This window comes from Schistocerca gregaria, chromosome X (genome assembly GCF_023897955.1).
Source record: "Schistocerca gregaria isolate iqSchGreg1 chromosome X, iqSchGreg1.2, whole genome shotgun sequence".
NCBI lineage: Eukaryota > Metazoa > Arthropoda > Insecta > Orthoptera > Acrididae > Schistocerca > Schistocerca gregaria.
The window spans coordinates 407293614-407313197 of record NC_064931.1 but is presented as its reverse complement, the minus strand read 5'-3'; the positions used below and the strand labels follow the sequence as shown (position 1 = coordinate 407313197).

The 19584-nt window shown below is 35.9% G+C and overlaps 1 long non-coding RNA gene across 3 annotated transcripts in view; it reads right to left on the bottom strand.

Annotated features, from left to right (window-relative positions):
- Nucleotides 1-1915: 1915 nt before the first annotated feature.
- LOC126299436 (uncharacterized) overlaps nucleotides 1916-19584 on the bottom strand; it is a 53616-nt gene continuing 35947 nt past the window's right edge. For 2 of the 3 annotated variants that reach the window (XR_007552803.1, XR_007552802.1), the window contains exon 4: nucleotides 1916-2107. This is a non-coding gene — a long non-coding RNA (uncharacterized LOC126299436). Of the gene's footprint in view, nucleotides 2108-9419; nucleotides 9502-19584 lie in introns of those variants that run through there. The other variant, XR_007552804.1, reaches the window with a different exon arrangement.

Here is a 19584-nt window from a genome sequence, read left to right as displayed (position 1 = left end):
ATCTCTGTACCAAAATGACAAAGTCAATAAGTGTCTATGCAAATCATAATAGGTAAAATTTCTAATTTCTTTTTTTCTATCATTGTACTTTTAATTTTTATGGCTACAATAAACTTATTATTATTCTTGTCATCAATCCTCCACCATGCCCAACTCGACAAAAATTTATTTCTCATCAACATACGAAGATGAAATCTGCAATACCACTCCAGTTACATTTCTGAGATCAAAATGAAATCAATTCATCTAGTGAAGTAGTGTTTATTATTCCCTTCATTAATTATAGCCCTTCACAGTCACTTTACTTCAGAAAAATAAAATATTATGATTGATTGAAACATATGAACAATACCACATGACTATTTATTTTGTCATTATGAAGTTTAATCTAACATTTACATATTACAGTGAGCTGACAATTCTCCACTAATAGCGTGTAATTTGGAGCATTGTACTACTGGTGATAGATACATCCCATATTGTATTTCACATATAAAAAATAGAACTATTCTTCTTCTCTGCAGAGGATTCAAAGGGAGCAAAAAGAACAGAAAACTCCTGACATGGCAAAAATTTATTGAGGATGAACATTTTAATAAATTTTAACATCTGAATAAAGTCAGTGACTGGAATAGAGACAATGAAAGTAATACCCCAGTTTACCAGTCATAGTTACAGTAAATGACAGAATTCTGTTTAAGATTTTTATGATGATAGTGGCACTTGGATTTACATTATGGATCTTGCCCAGTAACTCCTAGCATTGACATTAAATGTCTCCATCTTATCCGTTCTAATAATAGTCTTGCTTCTGTTGTGGAAACTTCTTGAGCTTCATCTAATTAGTAATGGGAAACAGTTTTAATACTGAATATTTATCAAATGTAAATACTATAGACCACATTTCACTGTAAGTGAGGTAGTAACAATGGCAGCATAGGTAACAGCTGAGGTAGCACAACTGCTTAAAATAATATTTACTGATACCAGTACAAAATATGTGATTCCACTTCCTTTATGTTAGTTAGTTAGTTAGTTGGCCACTAACTCACAATTTCTTGATATTTTGCATTACTTTGCTTCCAATATAGTTTCTTGGTGGTTTAATGTATTATTGATAAAATAAACCATGAAAGAACATAGGGCAGGGTACACAAGGAAAGGGATTATTGTTATATTACAAAATTACTCTTACTGACCTTGTACATATAATATTTTTCTTTTATTCCAGCTGTTTGTGAAATTTTTAATGTCTCCCATTCCAGAGAGACAATATCTTTTCTCCAGTTTTTCTCCCTGATTATATATTTGAATATTGTAATTTTACAAATCTGTTCACAAACAAATGGACACAGAAAATTTTACATCATGTAAGATACAAGAAAGTGGTCTAATGGAAGGACTGCCACAGGAACAGCTATAATTTTTTTTTTCATTGTCATGACAGTTCCCTTCATTCATTGGTGAAGATGTGCGTTTATCTCTACCCTTGTCATCCATGTTCAGAAGTTATGATACATGCTAGTTGTTGAACAAAATTTACTTTTCACACATGCAAGCAAAATTGCTGCCTTAAATTGTAAAATTGTGTGTGAAAAAGTTTTGTGTACCTTCAGTTTATGATAACCAAAACATTTGCATTATGTTATTTTGGAATAATCTCCCTCTGTATGAGTTGTGGTATACTGAGACACCACTAGCAAAAAGAAGACATTGAAATGTGCCTAATTTGCAGTTTTCAGTATGTTTTGGAATAATTCTTCATTAATTTACAATAGCTGGGGAATGAAAATCTGACGAAACAGTGCAGATTATCAAGCTTAAAATGAAGACAAAACAAAAATATTCTTTATAATTGAATAAGTTTTGAATTTAATAATAATTTAAAAAAATATCTTGTATGAAAGGCACCACATTATTAAAAGGAATATTGTGATTCACTGACAGAAGTTTTAACAAATCGTATATAGCTTTGCAATTTAACAAAAACATATTTCACTTAAAATAATTTACACACATGGTCTTCCATTGAGGAACTCAAACATTTCTCTGAATTACAAGCTCCCAGGAGTAGTGTTCCTCAGTTGCATGTAGCTCCATTCTGCACCTGCAACAATACAGACCGCCATTTACTTATTCCAGAAAAAAGAGCAAAATGCATGCTGAGAACCTCTTTCACGATGATTTTGTAAAAGTGTAAATAAGTATCATACTGCTTCTGCAGTACTACAGTGTAACATAAGAAGATTCTTTAAATCTCACAGAAAATACTTAAACAGTTAATAACGTAAACCACAATAATCAGTCACTGTGTTAACAATTCTCTTGAAATAAATGAGCGACTATCATTCTTGTAGAAATTCATGATTGAGTAAATACATGTACAGCAGTTTTGAAAGTGTGATCAGCAATGGAAACTATGTTTAGAGAGTGCACCCAAAGTTATCCGTTTGCAAATAAGTTATTTTTTTAATATCATACATAGTCTGGCCACAATAATGTGACCACCTATCAAATGACTGAATAACCACCTTTTGCAGCTCAGACCACTGCAGGAAGAGAGTTTGTTCTCACTGTGTGAAAACACTTTACAATTTTTTTTAAAGTGGATTCACTCTGCGATGACTTATGTTTTAATGTGCTGATTTTTACCCACCTGATGTCTTGTGTAACATTCAGCATAAAATGAACAGGGTTTACAACAAAAAGATGTTAAAGGGCTGAATATGACAGCAAAACCTGTTGAAACTAGTCGTCTTAAATAAAGAATTTTTATGCATTCTTGGCTTTTGAATGATTTTTAACAACCAACATAAAATATGTGACATTTTCATGATTATCTACCTTCAAAACATAATCTACTGTAGTTATATGAAGACTATAGAGTATATTACACTAAAACCCCATCCTAACAAGCACTGGAAGTCCCAATGGTACGGACATACCATTCTCAGATATTGGATGCAGATATGGACAGCCACTACTATTCCAGCTGCTGTTTGTTTTTGTTACCTGGTGTTGTTACTGCTCAGTCAAGTAGCTACTCAATTGGCATCACAAGACTGAGTGCACCCTGGTAAGTCAACAGTGCATTATGGCTTGGATGGTCACCCATCCAAGTGGTTATCACAGCCAATCTGCTTAACTTTGGAGATCTAACAGGCACTGGTATATCACCATGATATGCCCATTGACCCTGTAGATTATGTTATAGGAGCAAAAAAATGTATGACACAATAACATCTCAGTTAGTCATCAATCAAAACTGTGCAAGAATGAGGAGCTCACGAGAGGGGCTTACAAGATAATAATTGGCATTATGAAAGCCAGACTCAAGTAATGTCTCAAAATCATCAGTCTTTCAATTACTTAGAATTTGGAAGCAGTCACTACATACAGTGATGTTAGCCAGTATGTTGAAGTAGGGGGTGTACAGATCGCTTAGCCATTCAGAGTGGCTAGCATAAATTTTTATTCGCAGTTCAAATTTCTTTGCCAGTTAAATTTTCATCCCTAGTGTCTAACTACATTGAGGTGACAAAAGTCATGTAATACCTCCTTATATTGTGCCGGACCTCCTTTTGCCCACTGTAGCTCAGCAAGTCAATGTGCCATGTACTCAACAAGTCTTTGGAAGTCCCCTGCAGGATTTGTGAGCCATGCTGCCCTTGTAGCCATCAATAACTGCAAAAGTGTGTAGTGCTTTGAGAATTTCGGAGTAAATTCTAGAAACAATTGTCCTTCCTCTGTATTGAAAATGCAAATGCTCAAATGGCTACTTTAAGTGAATAATTAGATGTGCAAAGTGAAGTTTTAAATTCTGTGTTTTATGCCTTAAATAGAAAAATGGAGAGTTTTCAGTTATATTTAAAGAATGGGTTCAGTAATTCCTCAACTGTCCAGATGAATCAAATGTTTACTGACCTTAGCCAAAAGCAGGATGAGCAATTTCAGAAGTTCGCTCAGAAGTTAGAATTTGATATTGAAGGCAAATGCAACAATGTAGAAGCTGAACTTGGTCAAATGTTAGGGTCCTTTCAAAAGTGTATTCAATGTTACATTTGATGCTGTAAAGCAGAGGTTGCATACCTTAAAAGAAAATGTGGAAAAACAGGATAAATTAACACATTTAGTCCAATCGCAGGGTGCATGTGTTAGTACCAGAGTAGATAATGTGGAATGTAATCTGCAGGAACAGGTTGAGGAAATAATCAACGGAAAAGTCGCCGCAAAGGTAACCTCCGGCAATGTTTCTCAAAATTTACCTTCATAACTTAATGATACTAAGAGAGGCATAGATACTTTATGGAAAGAATTCAAACTCATCCAGGATAAGGTAGACAGAAAGGTGACTTCTCCTAACATGGTATTGATCAGTGAAGTAATGACCGACCTTCAATGGGGGGCCAAATTCTGGACTATCCAGGCAATTTCCAAAGTTCAAGCCAGATGGGGAAGTACATTCTACTCACTTTCTGAAATGGTTTAACCAAGCCTTACTGAACAACTGAGAAGATTCAAAAAAGATTGAGTTTGTGGTGGGGTACCTTTTAGGAGAAGTCTGTGAGTGGGGTACAGTCAACATTGGGAAACTTTCATCTTGGGCAGATTTCCAGAAGATGTTTAAGGAGAAGTATTGGTCAACTAGTGCCCAGGAAAAATCAATGTCTGATTTGTGGACCCAAAGTATTGTAACAGTGCATGGGGCACAATGAGAAAGTGTTTCAACTGGCATTTAAGATGTGCGAAGTACTCAGATAAGCCCATGAAGGAAGAAGGGTTAGTTCAAATTTTAATAAGTCAGTTATCCATATACGCCAGGAAAGATATATCGTGTAGTAGGTGGAAACCTTTTGTGGACACACTCGATGCCTTGAAGAAGGACCATAATGAGATTGTACACCAAAATGAAAATCAGACTTATTAAAGGAATAGTAATAATAATTTTAGAGAACACAAGGCTAATTTTGCTAAAGTACACCAATGTAATAGGAGCAATGGTAATGATAATTACCAAAAGAAGCATCCACCTTTGATTATAGGACCAGTGATGTCACAAGAATTTGTACCAAGCAGTAACAGAGTACAAAATGGTAACATAGTACCCCATTTCAGTAACCAACCAGTGATTACCAATAATGAGGAAAAAGTAGTGTGATCTGGATCCAGGGCCAGGGCCCCAGTTGTAGAAATACATTAGGAGGCCTAATTTATAATAAATATGTTAATTTCACACAGAAAATAGCAACCAAAGAATGGTTGCTACTGGAAGAACAGAACTTAACTACCATTAATCATCAACCAATAATAATAGGAAAAGTGGAAGATTTTGAAATTAACATATTTATAGATCCCGGCAGTGAAGTGTCACTTATTTCTAGTGCTTTCTTTAGCACATTACAAATTAAACATCACTTACCGCTATTACCAGTAACAGCGGTGTATATAGTCGGTGTTACTGGAACAAAGAGCTAAGTTGTAAAACACAAGACCCAGGGAACTGCAATATTGGGAATATCCCATTTCATCATACACTCTTAGTAGTAGAAAATATCAATAGTAATGTGTTGTTTGGCCTAGATTGTCTATCAGAATTTAACGTCTTATTGAATTTTGAGGAGAATCTTCTTTATTTTGGTAAAGGTGACTACAAATATTGTGTACCATTTGCAATGGACAGCAATATTGGTAAACAAAAAACTGAGAAGCAATGTTTACAATTAACAGCCACAGCACAATTGTCGACTAAGGTTGAAATGGTAAGTTATGTGTCACATCAAGCTGACATACAGAGCACAGCAAATGAATGCCAGTATTAAGCAGTGAACAAAAACTAGACGTATATAAAATTCTAATGGTATATGAAGAAGTATTTTCTAATCGTCCCGGTAGTGTTAGCAATTATATATGTAAATTTAAAATCAAAGATAGTACTCTGTTTTTCTGTAAGCCATATCCAATTCTGGTAAGTCTGAAAGAAGTAGTTAAGGAAGAAATTGACAAGATGATTGGCAATAACATAATAGAACATAGCTCTAGCATCATGAATAATCCCTTGATAGTAGTAAAAACAGCTACAGAAGGTGTGAGTTTAGTGCTAGACGTACTTTGAATAAGCATATACAGACCGACCAGTTAACATCGATGAATTATTATCTAAATTTGAGAAACCAAAATATTTTAGCATAATGGAGCTGACAGCTGGATATTGGCAAATTAGTTTACATCCTGAATCAAAGAAATATACATCATTTCTATTATTCTTTCTAGAGAATATAACATTTTCATGACACGAACAGGGCAGCCGAGAATTACTGAGTATGAAGTTGAAGAACTTTTGAAGAATGCTTTTCTTTAAGTTGCTTCATTTTGAAATGCCTTCTCTGGCTTCCGTGCAGCTGGTTTCTACATCTACATCTACATCCATACTCCGCAAGCCACCTGACGGTGTGTGGCGGAGGGTACCCTGAGTACCTCTACCGGTTCTCCCTTCTAGTCCAGTCTTGTATTGTTCATGGAAAGAAGGATTGTCGGTATGCTTCTTTGTGGGCTCTAATCTCTCTGATTTTATCCTCATGGTTTCTTCGGAGGTATGCGTAGGAGGGAGCAATATACTGCTTGACTCTTCGGTGAAGGTATGTTCTCAAAACTTTAACAAAAGCCCGTACCGAGCTACTGAGCATCTCTCCTGCAGAGTCTTCCACTGGAGTTTATCTATCATCTCCGTAACGCTTTCGCGATTACTAAATGATCCCATAACGAAGTGCGCTGCTCTCCGTTGGATCCTCTCTATCTCTTCTATCAACCCTATCTGGTACGGATCCCACACTGTTGAGCAGTATTAAAGCAGTGGGCGAACAAGCGTACTGTAACTTACTTCCTTTGTTTTCTGATTGCATTTCCTTAGGATTCTTCCAATGAATCTCAGTCTGGCATCTTCTTTAGCGACAATCAACTTTATATGATCATTCCATTTTAAATCACTTCTAATACATACTCCCAGATAATTTATGGAATTAACTGCTTCCAGTTGCTGACCTGCTATTTTGTAGCTAAATGATAAGGGATCTATCTTTCTATGTATTTGCAGCACATTACACTTGTCTACATTGAGATTTAATTGCCATTCCCTGCACCATGCGTCAGTTCGCTGCAGATCCTCCTGTATTTCAGCACAATTTTCCATTGTTGCAACCTCTCGATACACCACAGCATCATCTGCAAAAAGCCTCAGTGAACTTCCGATGTCATCCACCAGGTCATTTATGTATATTGTGAATGGTCCTATGACACTCCCCTGCGGCACACCTGAAATCACTCTTACTTCGGAAGACTTCTCTCCATTGAGAATGACATGCTGCGTTCTGTTATCTAGGAACTCTTCAATCCAATCACATAATTGGTCTGATAGTCCGTATGCTCTTACTTTGTTCATTAAACGACTGTGCGGAACTGTGTCAAATGCCTTGCGGAAGTCAAGAAACACAGCATCTACCTGTGAACCCGTGTCAATGACCCTCTGAGTCTCGTGGACGAATAGCATGAGCTGCGTTTCACACAACCGTCTTTTTCTAAACCCATGCTGATTCCTACAGACTAGATTTCTAGTTTCCAGAAAAGTCATTATACTCGTACATAATACGTGTTCCAAAATTCTACAACTGATCGACGTTAGAGATATAGGTCTATAGTTGTGCACATCTGTTCGACGTCCCTTCTTGAAAACGGGGATGACCTTTTCCCTTTTCCCATCCTTTGGAACGCTTCGCTCTTATAGAGACCTACGGTACACCGCTGCAAGAAGGGGGGCACATTTTCACCCAGACAACCCCGCCAAGCTTTCTGAACTTGATTTTGCCCCAGTTCAAACACTTGATGAGCTAAGAGTTGAAGCAGCCACATATTGTGACAGACCTTCAACATCCACAGCACATAAGACCCTATCGACTGCTACAAATCCATCTGTGGAGCTATTTGATGACCCTACTTCCTCAACATCCACGGGAGGTTTTACGGAAAGCCATAAGAAGTCTATGACATATCTACCAGCTTTTGGCCTAAAGAAGAAATCTGATAGGCCTAAGCCTACTGGGGTTAAAACAAGAAAGTCCAGAGAAAAGTAGCACTCTGGAATTCTAACTAGCACACCAATGAAAATAAAGATGAAGTAGGATAAAGAAAATTAAAAAGAAAAAGAAGAGCTGAAACAGCAAAGAATTGCCAATAAAAATTTAAAGTTGCTAGAAAGCTTAATCTCGGCAATAGGCCTACGCCTAATGTGAAAGAAAGTATGGATAAGAAGAGACTTCAAAACAAGGAAAAGGATAATCTCACATTCAGCAAGAAACACTTACAAAAAGAAGGTAAAAAAAAGATGATGATTGAAGAAGAATCAGACAATTCAGATGTTGATGAAGTTCCACTGTATAATGATGATGAGTCCGATGATATTGACATGGAACTGTTTGACCCTGGTGCACTTCAAGGAGCCAACGACAAGATTTGCAAACTTTGTGCAGATCATGGTAAGGACAGGGAACTGTTGTACAGATGTACTTTGTGTGGAAGATGCTACCATGCAGCTTGTACCAGAAATGATTCTGCTCAAGATTTTATATGTGATATGTGCAGTGAAGGACTTATCTAACTTGTTAAACCTGTAGGCTCCTAACATCAAAGAAAACTTTGTATTTTATTTGAAAACCAATAGTCCTGAATTGTATTAAATTTTGTACAATTTGAGTAAAACTTAAGTTTAACCTAATGTAATATGTGCCCTATCAATATAATCTTTGAAACAAACATTGCATTGTTTTTTTGCCCTCCAAGTATTACTGCATATCAATTCCTCTAACGTGCACACAATGTTTGGGAAACCGTGCACTTAAGTAGTGTCTTGGAATTTTATTCTTGGTGTGTTTATTTTTTAATATTTTGAGTTATCTTAATTTTTTTAGATACTAGAATAGTTGCTCTAAGTTTTGATAGTAATATAAACTTTATTTAACGAAGTAAAAGTTTTTTTAAAAAAAGTTCTGCTTAGGTGAACATGTTTCCCCTCCATTCCCCTACAGTGGGTGCAAATGATATTGCAAAAAACGAAGCAAATAACTGCCTAATGGAACTAAAAAAGTTCCTGGAAAACAATAAACAATGAAATACAGTAGTTGTATCTTTACCATACAGGTATGATCCAATGTATTATTCATGTATCAACAAAGTAATTCGAAAAACTAACATTAAAATAAAACAAATGTGTTCTTTGTTTCGAAAATATAGCTTTCCTTGATATATGCAAATTGGACAGATGGCAGCATACCAAACATGGAAAGCATCTAAATTACCAAGGAAAAAACTTTGTATGTAAAATGATAAATGAAATTATTGCAAACAGAGAGAGAGCGAACAGCAAAATTCCATGTACCATTATGGGACCAGTATCAGCAACAGAAGAAGCAGCATCATCAAAGGCAGCAGAATCATCAGGGGCACTGCCAACAGCTGAAACAACAACACATTTCAGCAGAAACTGTTGCCCATTCTACACGCAACAGAAAGCAAACCCAGCATGTTTTTATTTTATTTTAGTTATTATTATTGTCTATGGTGAGTTACATGACAGAAAAGAATTCCAAGTTGGGTGAAACATCTCTCTCGTATGTTCAATATGAGTCTTCGACATGTCAAGCAATATCATCAACCAGTGTGCTGAAAAACGCCACTCAACCAAACATCATGCAAATGCAGGTGTGAACAAAAATCAAACTTTGCCTTTATTCCACCAAAATATATGTAGTCTCAAGAATAAAGTAGACCAGTTACTAATAAATTTAAAAGACGAATGTGTAAGTGGGTCTGATGTTTCTCAGAACATCATGTTATGAGTGGAATCCACATGCTACAAATTGAGAACTTTAGTTTAGCTGCACATCACTCTACATCCATTATGAGAAAAGGTGTAGTTGCGATATCTGTAAAAAAAACAATGTAGTGTACAACTCTCTAGATGTAAGCAAATACTGTAATGAACAGCATTTTGAGGTGTGTGGCTTCGAGTTAACATCAGACAGTGCAGTAGTTATTGTATTGGTTATTTACAGGGCACTTGCTGGAAATCTGAAAGTATTTATGAGACAAATAGAACTAATTCTGTCCCACCTATGCAGGGAAACTATATCAACCATTGTTATGGATGACTTGGATGTGGACTTCTTAACAGAAAATAGAAACACAACTGACTTTGAACACCTGATGTAGTGCTACAACTTAATACCAGTGGTGGACACTCCAGCTAGAGTAACAGCCATTTCTAGCACCTTAATAGATAATGTATTTGTAGATAAGGATATTTACGATAATGTAACTGTGAAAAATATTATAAATGGCCTCTCTGATCATGAAGGACAATTTCTCACTCTAAACCAAATAAACATACAAAAGAAAGAAAAATTCATTTCAAAAAGCTTCAGGATTATAAACAAACACACCATTGAAAGCTTTAATCAGCAATTACAGATAGGGGACTGGTCTCCTGCGGATGCTGCAACTGATGTTAACTCAAAATTTAATATATTTATCAATTAATTTACAAGTCTTTCAGGAAAAACCTTTCAAAAAAAAAGTCACTGACAGAAAACATGTTAAAATCTGGAAACAAGCCTTGGATTACTAAAGGCATCAAAATTTCTTCTAAAACAAGAAGAGAACTGTATATAGCAGCCAAGAGATCAAATGATCTCAGTAGGAGTATGCAGTATAAACTCTACAATAAAGTTCTGAATAAGACCATACAAGCAGCAAAGAAAATGTGCTTGCAGACAGAAACTGATTACTTGAGCAATGAAGTAAAAACTATGTGGAGTTTTGTTAAAGAAGGAAACAAGGAAAAATGCAGTTTGTAGTGCAAATATCTAAATAAAAAGTGATGGTCATCTTGATAGCAAACCAGAAATACTGATGCATGCCAGGACAGTTAAGCATCTCAGGGATCAAAATATCCTCAATGACATTCAGTTTGGATTTCAGAAAGGTTTGTCAACAGAAGATGCAATATTCACAATTGCAGGCAAAGTCTTGGAATCTATCAACAAAAAACTTAAGGTGGTTAGGATTTTTTGTGATGTAACAAAAGTATTTAACTGTCAGTCACCAGATTCTCTAACAAAAAGTTGCACATATTGGTGTAAAGTGTTCATCATGGAAATGGCTTTAATCATACCTGTAAAAGAGGAAACATAAAGTTATAGTAGATAGTCAAAATGGATTACCATTATCTTCAGAATGGAGTACCATCACATGTGGAGGACCCCAATGCTCAGTTATTGGCCCCCTACTTTTCATTACCTTCATAAATGATGTGCCTCTGTGTATGGAATATATTAGATTCATCGTTTTTGCTGAAGAAACACACTACTTATTGATAATTTAGTAGATAAACTTGAGGTAACAGCAAATAAGGTGTTAAGTGAAACAGCAATCTGGTTTAACATTAATGACCTTTCTTTAAATGAAACTAAAACAAACTACATTCAGTTCCAAATAACATTAAAAGTGAAGAAATAGTAGTAAAAATAGGTGAGTGGGTGATAACTGCGGTGGATATCTCAAAATACCTAGGCTTACATGGTGACAGCAAACTGAACTGTTCAAACCACACCCTGGATCTATGCAAAAGAGTGAGTTCAGCAACTTACGCGTTACGTATTGTTTCTTCTTACTGTAGTATGGAAACCATTGAGGCAGCCTGTTATGGTTATTTCATGCCATTATGGCATACAGAAGGGTCATCCCATGTCAAATCAGCACACTTAAAATAAAAAAAATTGACCTCACCATCTTATATTTTGCTGAAAGTTGGTATGCTGAAACTACGAAAAATACCAAATTTCAATTTTTTGCCTCAAACTACATCTGAAATATGGTCATGTAAACTTTTCAAAAACTGGCCAAATGTGTTTGAACATACTTTTTTAAAATTGCTCTAGGAGCTGCTCTAATTGAGCTAGAGAGCTGCGAAAGTTGTCATTTTGCAGCATTTCTCATGCTCTTTCTAGTGATACACAACAAAAAATAACTTCTAATTAATAACCTTTTTCAAAATTCTAATCAATATTTTGATTTAATTTTTCTTCAAAAAGTGCATACTTAAAATTTTCAAAATATTTCCATAACTACTTCATACTGTTGTAAATTACATGGCAAAATCTAAATGTGGGATGATGATGGGTTCATTGTTAAAAAAAATTCTGGACTCTTTTTTTCACTAACAGCCATAGTATCACCAAACTACATTTAACAAAAAGGAATTTCATTAAAATATACTGAAAAGTAAGTCAAAATGTGCTAGAAGTATCAAAATATCACCTTCTTGAAACAAAACTAAACAACATTTTCTATAATTGAGTGCTTATTCTTTAAGTTTCTTACAGTTTAAACTAATAGCGTTTTAACCAGCAAAATGAAATGTTGAGTGTGGAACCTATTGCTAAGATTTAAGTAAGGTGTGCAAAACTTTTAAATAGACTATTGATGTAATACATGTAATGCACATTTCATTAGCACATACTTTAGCCACTGTATGAAGGCTGAGCATGCTTGTGTTCCTTTCTATGTGCGCAGCAGGCTGTGAACAAGTTGAAACAAGCACAGTGCTAAATGGCTGTACAATCATTCAGAGACTGGAGCCATTGTTGAGAGGATATATGACTTACCTTCTAAGGCTTAGTGTGCCTACTGCATTATTGTGCACTGTGGTTTTAGTGCAAAGCAATTGTTACCTCTGTGTTGATGAATTTGTATCTAGTATATTTAATAGTTCATTTACAAGTAAATCTATAAATTGAAGTAGAGTTTATAAGTGGTTTTTGCATCAATATGGAACCAAATAAGAAGTGCAGTGCTGTAAGAGTGCCATGTTGTAATCCATTGAAAAAGTCAATTCATTTTATTAGAGATAGAATAAAACTGAGAAATGTCACAGCATGGATGCCCAAATTATTTCCACAAATACCTAGTGGTGGCAGGATTAGTGGTAAATGTAGGAAAAATGTAACCACATTGAAAAATACACCAGAGCCCATCAGGGATAAAAGTGTTGAAGAAGATTCTTCTGGATCAGAGATAATCATCCCAGACCAAGACCCTGATTTCACTGCAACTTCAGTGGTTGTTCAAAGACTTAAGACGTCACTTCAAGAACTAGAGAGTCCCCAATTGATAAGAAAAAAGTAACATACAGGCTTTACGCCAAATCAAAAGTGAAAAAAAGCTCCTCATCACTGACACATAAACTTTTTGTAGCTGCTGAAACTTCTTCCTCAGATACTAATACTGGTGAATCCGTTCTCCAAAATCTCAAACCAAACTTTAATAATCATATAAGTAGAGAAAAAAACTAATGATTCTTACAAGTTTACCTGAAAAGTGGAGTGTAAGGAATATAATGAGGGAATTTAATGCTCCTAATTACATTTTTCAGCAGTCCAAAAAAATTTTGAAAGAGAACGTATTTATGGAATGTGCAAACCCAAAACAGGAAAGTATTTATCAACAGAAACTGTCCAAACTGTACATGCATTTTGTGAAAATTTTGAAGTTACCTGGGCAATGCCAGGTATTAAAGATTGTGTGATAAATACAGAAACAACTGGATGTAAAACAAAAATATGAAAAAAACTTACTTTGTGTAACCTTAAAGAACCTTACAGACATTTTAAAGACAAGTTTCATAACACAAAAATAGGTTTCTCTAAATTTGATGAGTTGAGACCAAAACATTGTGCATTTGCTGGCTGGAGTGGCACACACACTGTCTGTGTGTGCACAACTCACCAAAACATGAAATTAATGATACAAAATGCCAAAATAAGTACAGTAACAAACAGCAGTTTAAACAATTATAAGCAATGCATTACAAAAATACTTTGCAACCCATCATTAGTTGATTGTAACATGGGAAACCGTGAATATTGCCCTGGAGAGACTTTTATACGTAAAATTTTACAAGACTCTTTTGATGAAACGTTAGTTGAATGAGCTCAGTTCAAATAGTGGATGTCAGTTGACTGCTGTAATCTGGAAATTGTTCAGAAAACTTCTGAAAGATTCACAGATTTATTTTGTAGTAAGAGGTCTACTCTGATTTAGCATGACTTCATTGCCAAGCATCGACGAACATTCCCTAACTTCACAAGAGAAAATCTTATGGAATCTGAATTTGTTGTCATATGTGATTTTTAGGAAAATTATAGTGTAGTTCTGCAGGATGAAGCTCAGAGTTACCACTGGACAAGACAACAGATTATCATTCATCCTTTTGTTATATATTACAAACAAGAAGACAAAATTGAGCATGTGACCTCTGTCATTGTTTTCAATTGTCTGGAGCACAATACAGTTGCGGTTTACACCTTTCAGAGGAAGCTTATTTCTTATCTAACAAATAAATTTCAAAATTTTCCAAACAAGAGATACTATTATTCTGATGGTTCTGCTTCTCAGTACAATAATAAAAAAAGCTTCCTGAACCTTTGCCTTCATGAGGAAGACTTCAACATAAAAGCTGAGTGGCACTCTTCAGCCACAGGACATAGGAAAAGACCTTGTGATGGAGTAGGGGGTTCAGTTAAGAGACTGGCAGCCCCTTCAAGTTTGCAAAGGCCATACCAAAATCGAATCCAAACCCCACAAGATCTATTTGAATGGGCAGTAGATAATATCACAAATGTTGATTTTGTGTATTCCACTGAAGAAGACTATGCTGCTTCAGAAATGTTATTAAAAAGCTGGTTTGAAGAGGCATTGACAATCAAAGGAACACAGCAACTTCACACTTTCATTCCCAGCACTACATCAAAATTAATAGTCAAATATTTTTCAGGTGATATGAAGAGTTGGGAGAGGGAAGTAACAACATCAGCAGACAAACTGTAGTTACAAGATGTATCAGGCTATGTCACCACTGTATATGCCAGAAACTTTTGGCTTGGGTACATTTTAGAAAGAAAAAAAAGAACATGATGAAGTGAAAATAACTTCTCTTCATCCATGTGGACCAGCTAAGTCATTCTCCTATTCTGTACATGCAGATGTCCTGTGGGTGTCTGTTGTGGATGTTCTCACAAAAGTAAATCCATTTACTCTGACAGGGAGAACATACATTCTTAATGAAAGTGATGTAAGCCAAACCCAGTTGGCTTTATAAAAATGTAATCTGTGAAGCTCCAAGACAATTTATTGGGAAACTGCTTTCAACTCAGATCTTAATTTTTTCTCAGGTTACTGTAAATGTATATTTTTTAGAAAGTTGTTTCAAAATTACTCTTAGTACTTATTGTGTTAAATTTAGCTATGTATAGATACCTGTTACTCAAAAACAAGCATTATGTATTTATTTTTTTAATAGTTCCATTCCATACATCATGGACCAAAACTATTATGTAAATACTTGTACTTTTTCATACTTTATTTCAGTTTGTAGTTAAATGCTGAAACTTTTTTGTTTTATCAGTTAATATACTGTTAGTTAAGTTGTATGAAATTAAAATAAGCAATCAATTATAATTAGGTTGCAGGGCGCCAGTTTGACTGTTAAACCCAATAAGGAGACATTAGCCAGGCAGCAGGTATCCCTCTTAGGTCACCTAGTATCAGGCAAAAGTATTTCCATGGATCAGGAGGGGACTAAGGTCTTGTGAGCTCTTCCGCCACCTACTATTCAGTGCAGCTCTCCATGAATAATGGGCTGCCATTCCCCAGGTAACCTTCCAAAACCTGATTGAAAGTATGCCTGTGAGAGTGGAAGCTGTCTCATCAAGGTTAAGGGTGGACCAACACCATATTGAATTCCGATGGAGGGCACCACGAACTTGTAGGTCATTTTCAGCAAGGTCTCTGGCTACTTTTGATGACATAGTGTACATTCTCATGAGGACCACTGCCAATGATCATTTACAGTGGCTACATTACTGCCAAGCCTATCTGCAGTATGGTATTGCAGAAGGAGATCCACCTTCTTTTAGCCCTATTACACAACCTTGTTCAAGCTCAGTGAGGTGCTGATAACGTCACCTTTGTGTTGTTAAGGGCATTCTTGACTAACATCACCACACCACATCCAATCTCAAAGGAACTAATTCTCACATCCGTTACACTGTGTATTTAAAGCATACCTGATTTCCATCCTTATAGTGATGCTACTAGTTCCACTCATAAGTGACCAGCACAAATTGTGAATAGACATCAACTTTCAGATGTCGAAACATGCCTTCTTTTGTTTATGTCACAAAACTCCTTCTTAGTGTTATGATTTTTTTCTGTCAGCACATTTAAAGAATGGTTACTTACAAGATGATATTTGACATAAATCTTTTCATTTGTAACTTTCCTTTTGGTGAAGCAGGTTTCATCAGCGATGGGGATTAGTTGGTAGTTACAGAGGAGTAAATATAACAGGCTTTTTGTGTGTATAGTCATTGTTACGTGTAGCAAATGGTACAAAAATAGATTGAAAAACACACATAATGTGTAAATATTTTGTGGAAGTTGGATTGTGATAGAAATATATCCTGTGCCTCCATTTATTTTCTGCAAATTTCATTAAGATGCACAATAGATGATTTGGAGAGAATAATAGATAGCATCCATCTTCTTTTGTGGAATATCTTAGCAGGACCACAATATACACAACATTATAAGGTGTTGTATGGTATGACAGATGTGAACAGTACTGAGTAATGGGATCATGGCTTTCTTACTTTTTAGAACAAATACAACTTATTAGCTTTAACAGTGGAAAAAATGACAAAGGTAATTACAGAAGTGGTAGACATCGTACAGCTTGTTGTATGCTTGTGTAGTGCACAAAACCAACAGCAAGAATCTGGTGTTCACAAATTATGTTGATTATATGACATTCAGAATAGAAACTAATGAATCTTAGGTAAGGAAATTAAAAAATGAAGTCAAAGAACTGTATACTAAACCAGGCTTCAAACATAAGCATTCAGGTTTTTCAGACACTTTTTTCTCTTGAATCATTTGGACAGGCTCAAATCTTTAGTTTGCCACTGACTATTGTTCAATGTTTCTAAACTGCTCGGTGATTGTCCTACAGTACTGTGGAGCTTGAATTCTGGTCCACAAACCAATTTTAATTGCTCACAGTTATCAACACGAAATATGTTTCATGAGGAACAAATATTTAGCCTCAGTCTCAACCAGCTTAACAGTTCAGGTGTAGCAAGAATAAATATGGTGAATAAATAACTGATGTCTTGAAACCAGATTAAGTGCTCACAGACACTCAAAACCAGGAAAGCCATCTCCTAGTAATATAGGACAAAGGTGACTTAGAAAGTTCTATCCTAACTGCCTTAGGTCTAACTACAGTGAAACAAGATCTAAAATGAACTAACATTTAACAAGAAAGAATGAACATAAAATACAAAATTCCATTTTCTACACAGAAAAACAATAGCCCAAATAAATTGTCTAACAATGTAAAATTATTACTGAAATGAACTTATTTCAAACGTCTATTAAAATATCTATTTAGCAGGACATTCCATATAGTGAATGATTACTTAGATAATATGAAGTTTACCTGAAGAAATTAAACACCTATGTCATATCAAAAAACAGATTTGCACTATAAGTTATTTTATCCTGGAAAATCTTACATCAAAGCTCTACAGTGTATAAGAGAAACATCTTATCCTCTTACTGATCTCAAGATCTCACTCATTATGGAGAGATGTTAACTCAATTCCTCATGCAAACAAATGGACAGTTGTAGTATACAAAATGTAAACCAAATATTATCAACGTCTGTTGCCAGCCATTATTGTGTGTCTATGGTATGTGCAGTTATTGCTGCTGAAAAACCCATGAATTGCATTGCAGCAGCTTTTTAGAGGATGAAATGAACTGGGGTACTGAAATGAATCTACAAGACAGCAGTAGCTTCTTAAATTGTGAAATAACTTCCTTCCAAAAATACACAAATACAGAATTAGAATTGTACAATAGGCATAAAACGAATCAGGATTTAAAGAGACTGGCCTATATTTTCGAGGACAGAGGCTGTAATATTCTTCTAGCCATTCTGACATACACTGATGAGCTGAAACATTATAATCTTTGGCTTAATAGCATGTTGGTCCACTTTTGTAATGCAATTAAGCAGTGGTTCAGCATAACATGGATTTAACAAGCTCTTGATATGTTTCTGGAGGTGTGTAACCCCAGACATCTGAGCACACTTCACAAAAGTCCCACAAATTACAGGCAGTGAACTGTGGGCACAGAGCTGGCACCCAGTAGCATCCAGGATGTGTTTCAGTGGGTTCAGGTCAACCAAATTTTGTCACCAAAAATTCAACAACAGTTCAGTGCCGTGCTACTTGAATCATTCTGGCCCTGTACCACGGTCAGTTACATTGCAGGAGGGCGCCACAATCATCAGGTAAGAGATCAAGCAAGAAGGATGCTAGTGGACCATAGTAGTGTTCCCATATCCCACAAATCTTATGTCACCTTCCATTATTACCACAGGCCCATGAAATCCTAGGTTAGTGCCCCCTCACAGAACCATACTGGCCCCACCAGCAGGCAACCATGGCATAGTGCATGTTTTGAACTGCCACTCATCTGGATGACAGTGTACCCTGGGCATGATCATCAATCTAGTTTAACAAGAAAAGATATTCATTCAACCAGGCAACATGTTTCCATTGATCCAAAGTCCAGTTTCAATGATCTCATGCTCACTGCAACTGTAATTGATGATGTCATTGGGTTAACATGGTAATATTGTGGCATTATGGTATGGAAAAAAATGTGTGCAGAACCATGTGCCATGGAACACTTGTTCCAGCACCAGCATTCTATTCTGTCATCAAATCTGTCACAGATCACTGTCTAACATGTGGAAATCTCTGAGTGTCTGGGTGAGTTATGTCATAATTACCTCACAATATTTTAGAAAACAGACTCATCCCGTCTTTGGGTGGTTGCTGATGACTGCTGATCTGTTCCTGTCAGTATCCTATATTTGTTGACCATTATCTGCTCCATCACTCCATCCCTTTTGCTATCCATGCAGCTGCCACAGTGATTGGTGATAGTGGTTGGGGGTAATGGCATCAAGATCAAACCTCCGATCATATATACCATCACTGTTGGGCTAGGACCTCACTGTGCAGGAATGCCTTTTGTTTTTCTAGGCTCAGTGCACACTGACTCAGTTGCACACTGTGATCTTTATTTTATAGACCATCTTAGGATCTAATTTCAAAGGCTTTTCAATCGTGCAGTCCTAAGGAGATGTCTGTCCTCAAATCTAAGGCATTAATTTACAATTCTTTATTACTACAACTTACATATGAGTATGTACATTTACGTACATAAGTACATAGGTTTCTATTTCACTTATATATATATATATATACACACTCCTGGAAATGGAAAAAAGAACACATTGACACCGGTGTGTCAGACCCACCATACTTGCTCCGGACACTGCGAGAGGGCTGTACAAGAAATGATCACACGCACGGCACAGCGGACACACCAGGAACTGCGGTG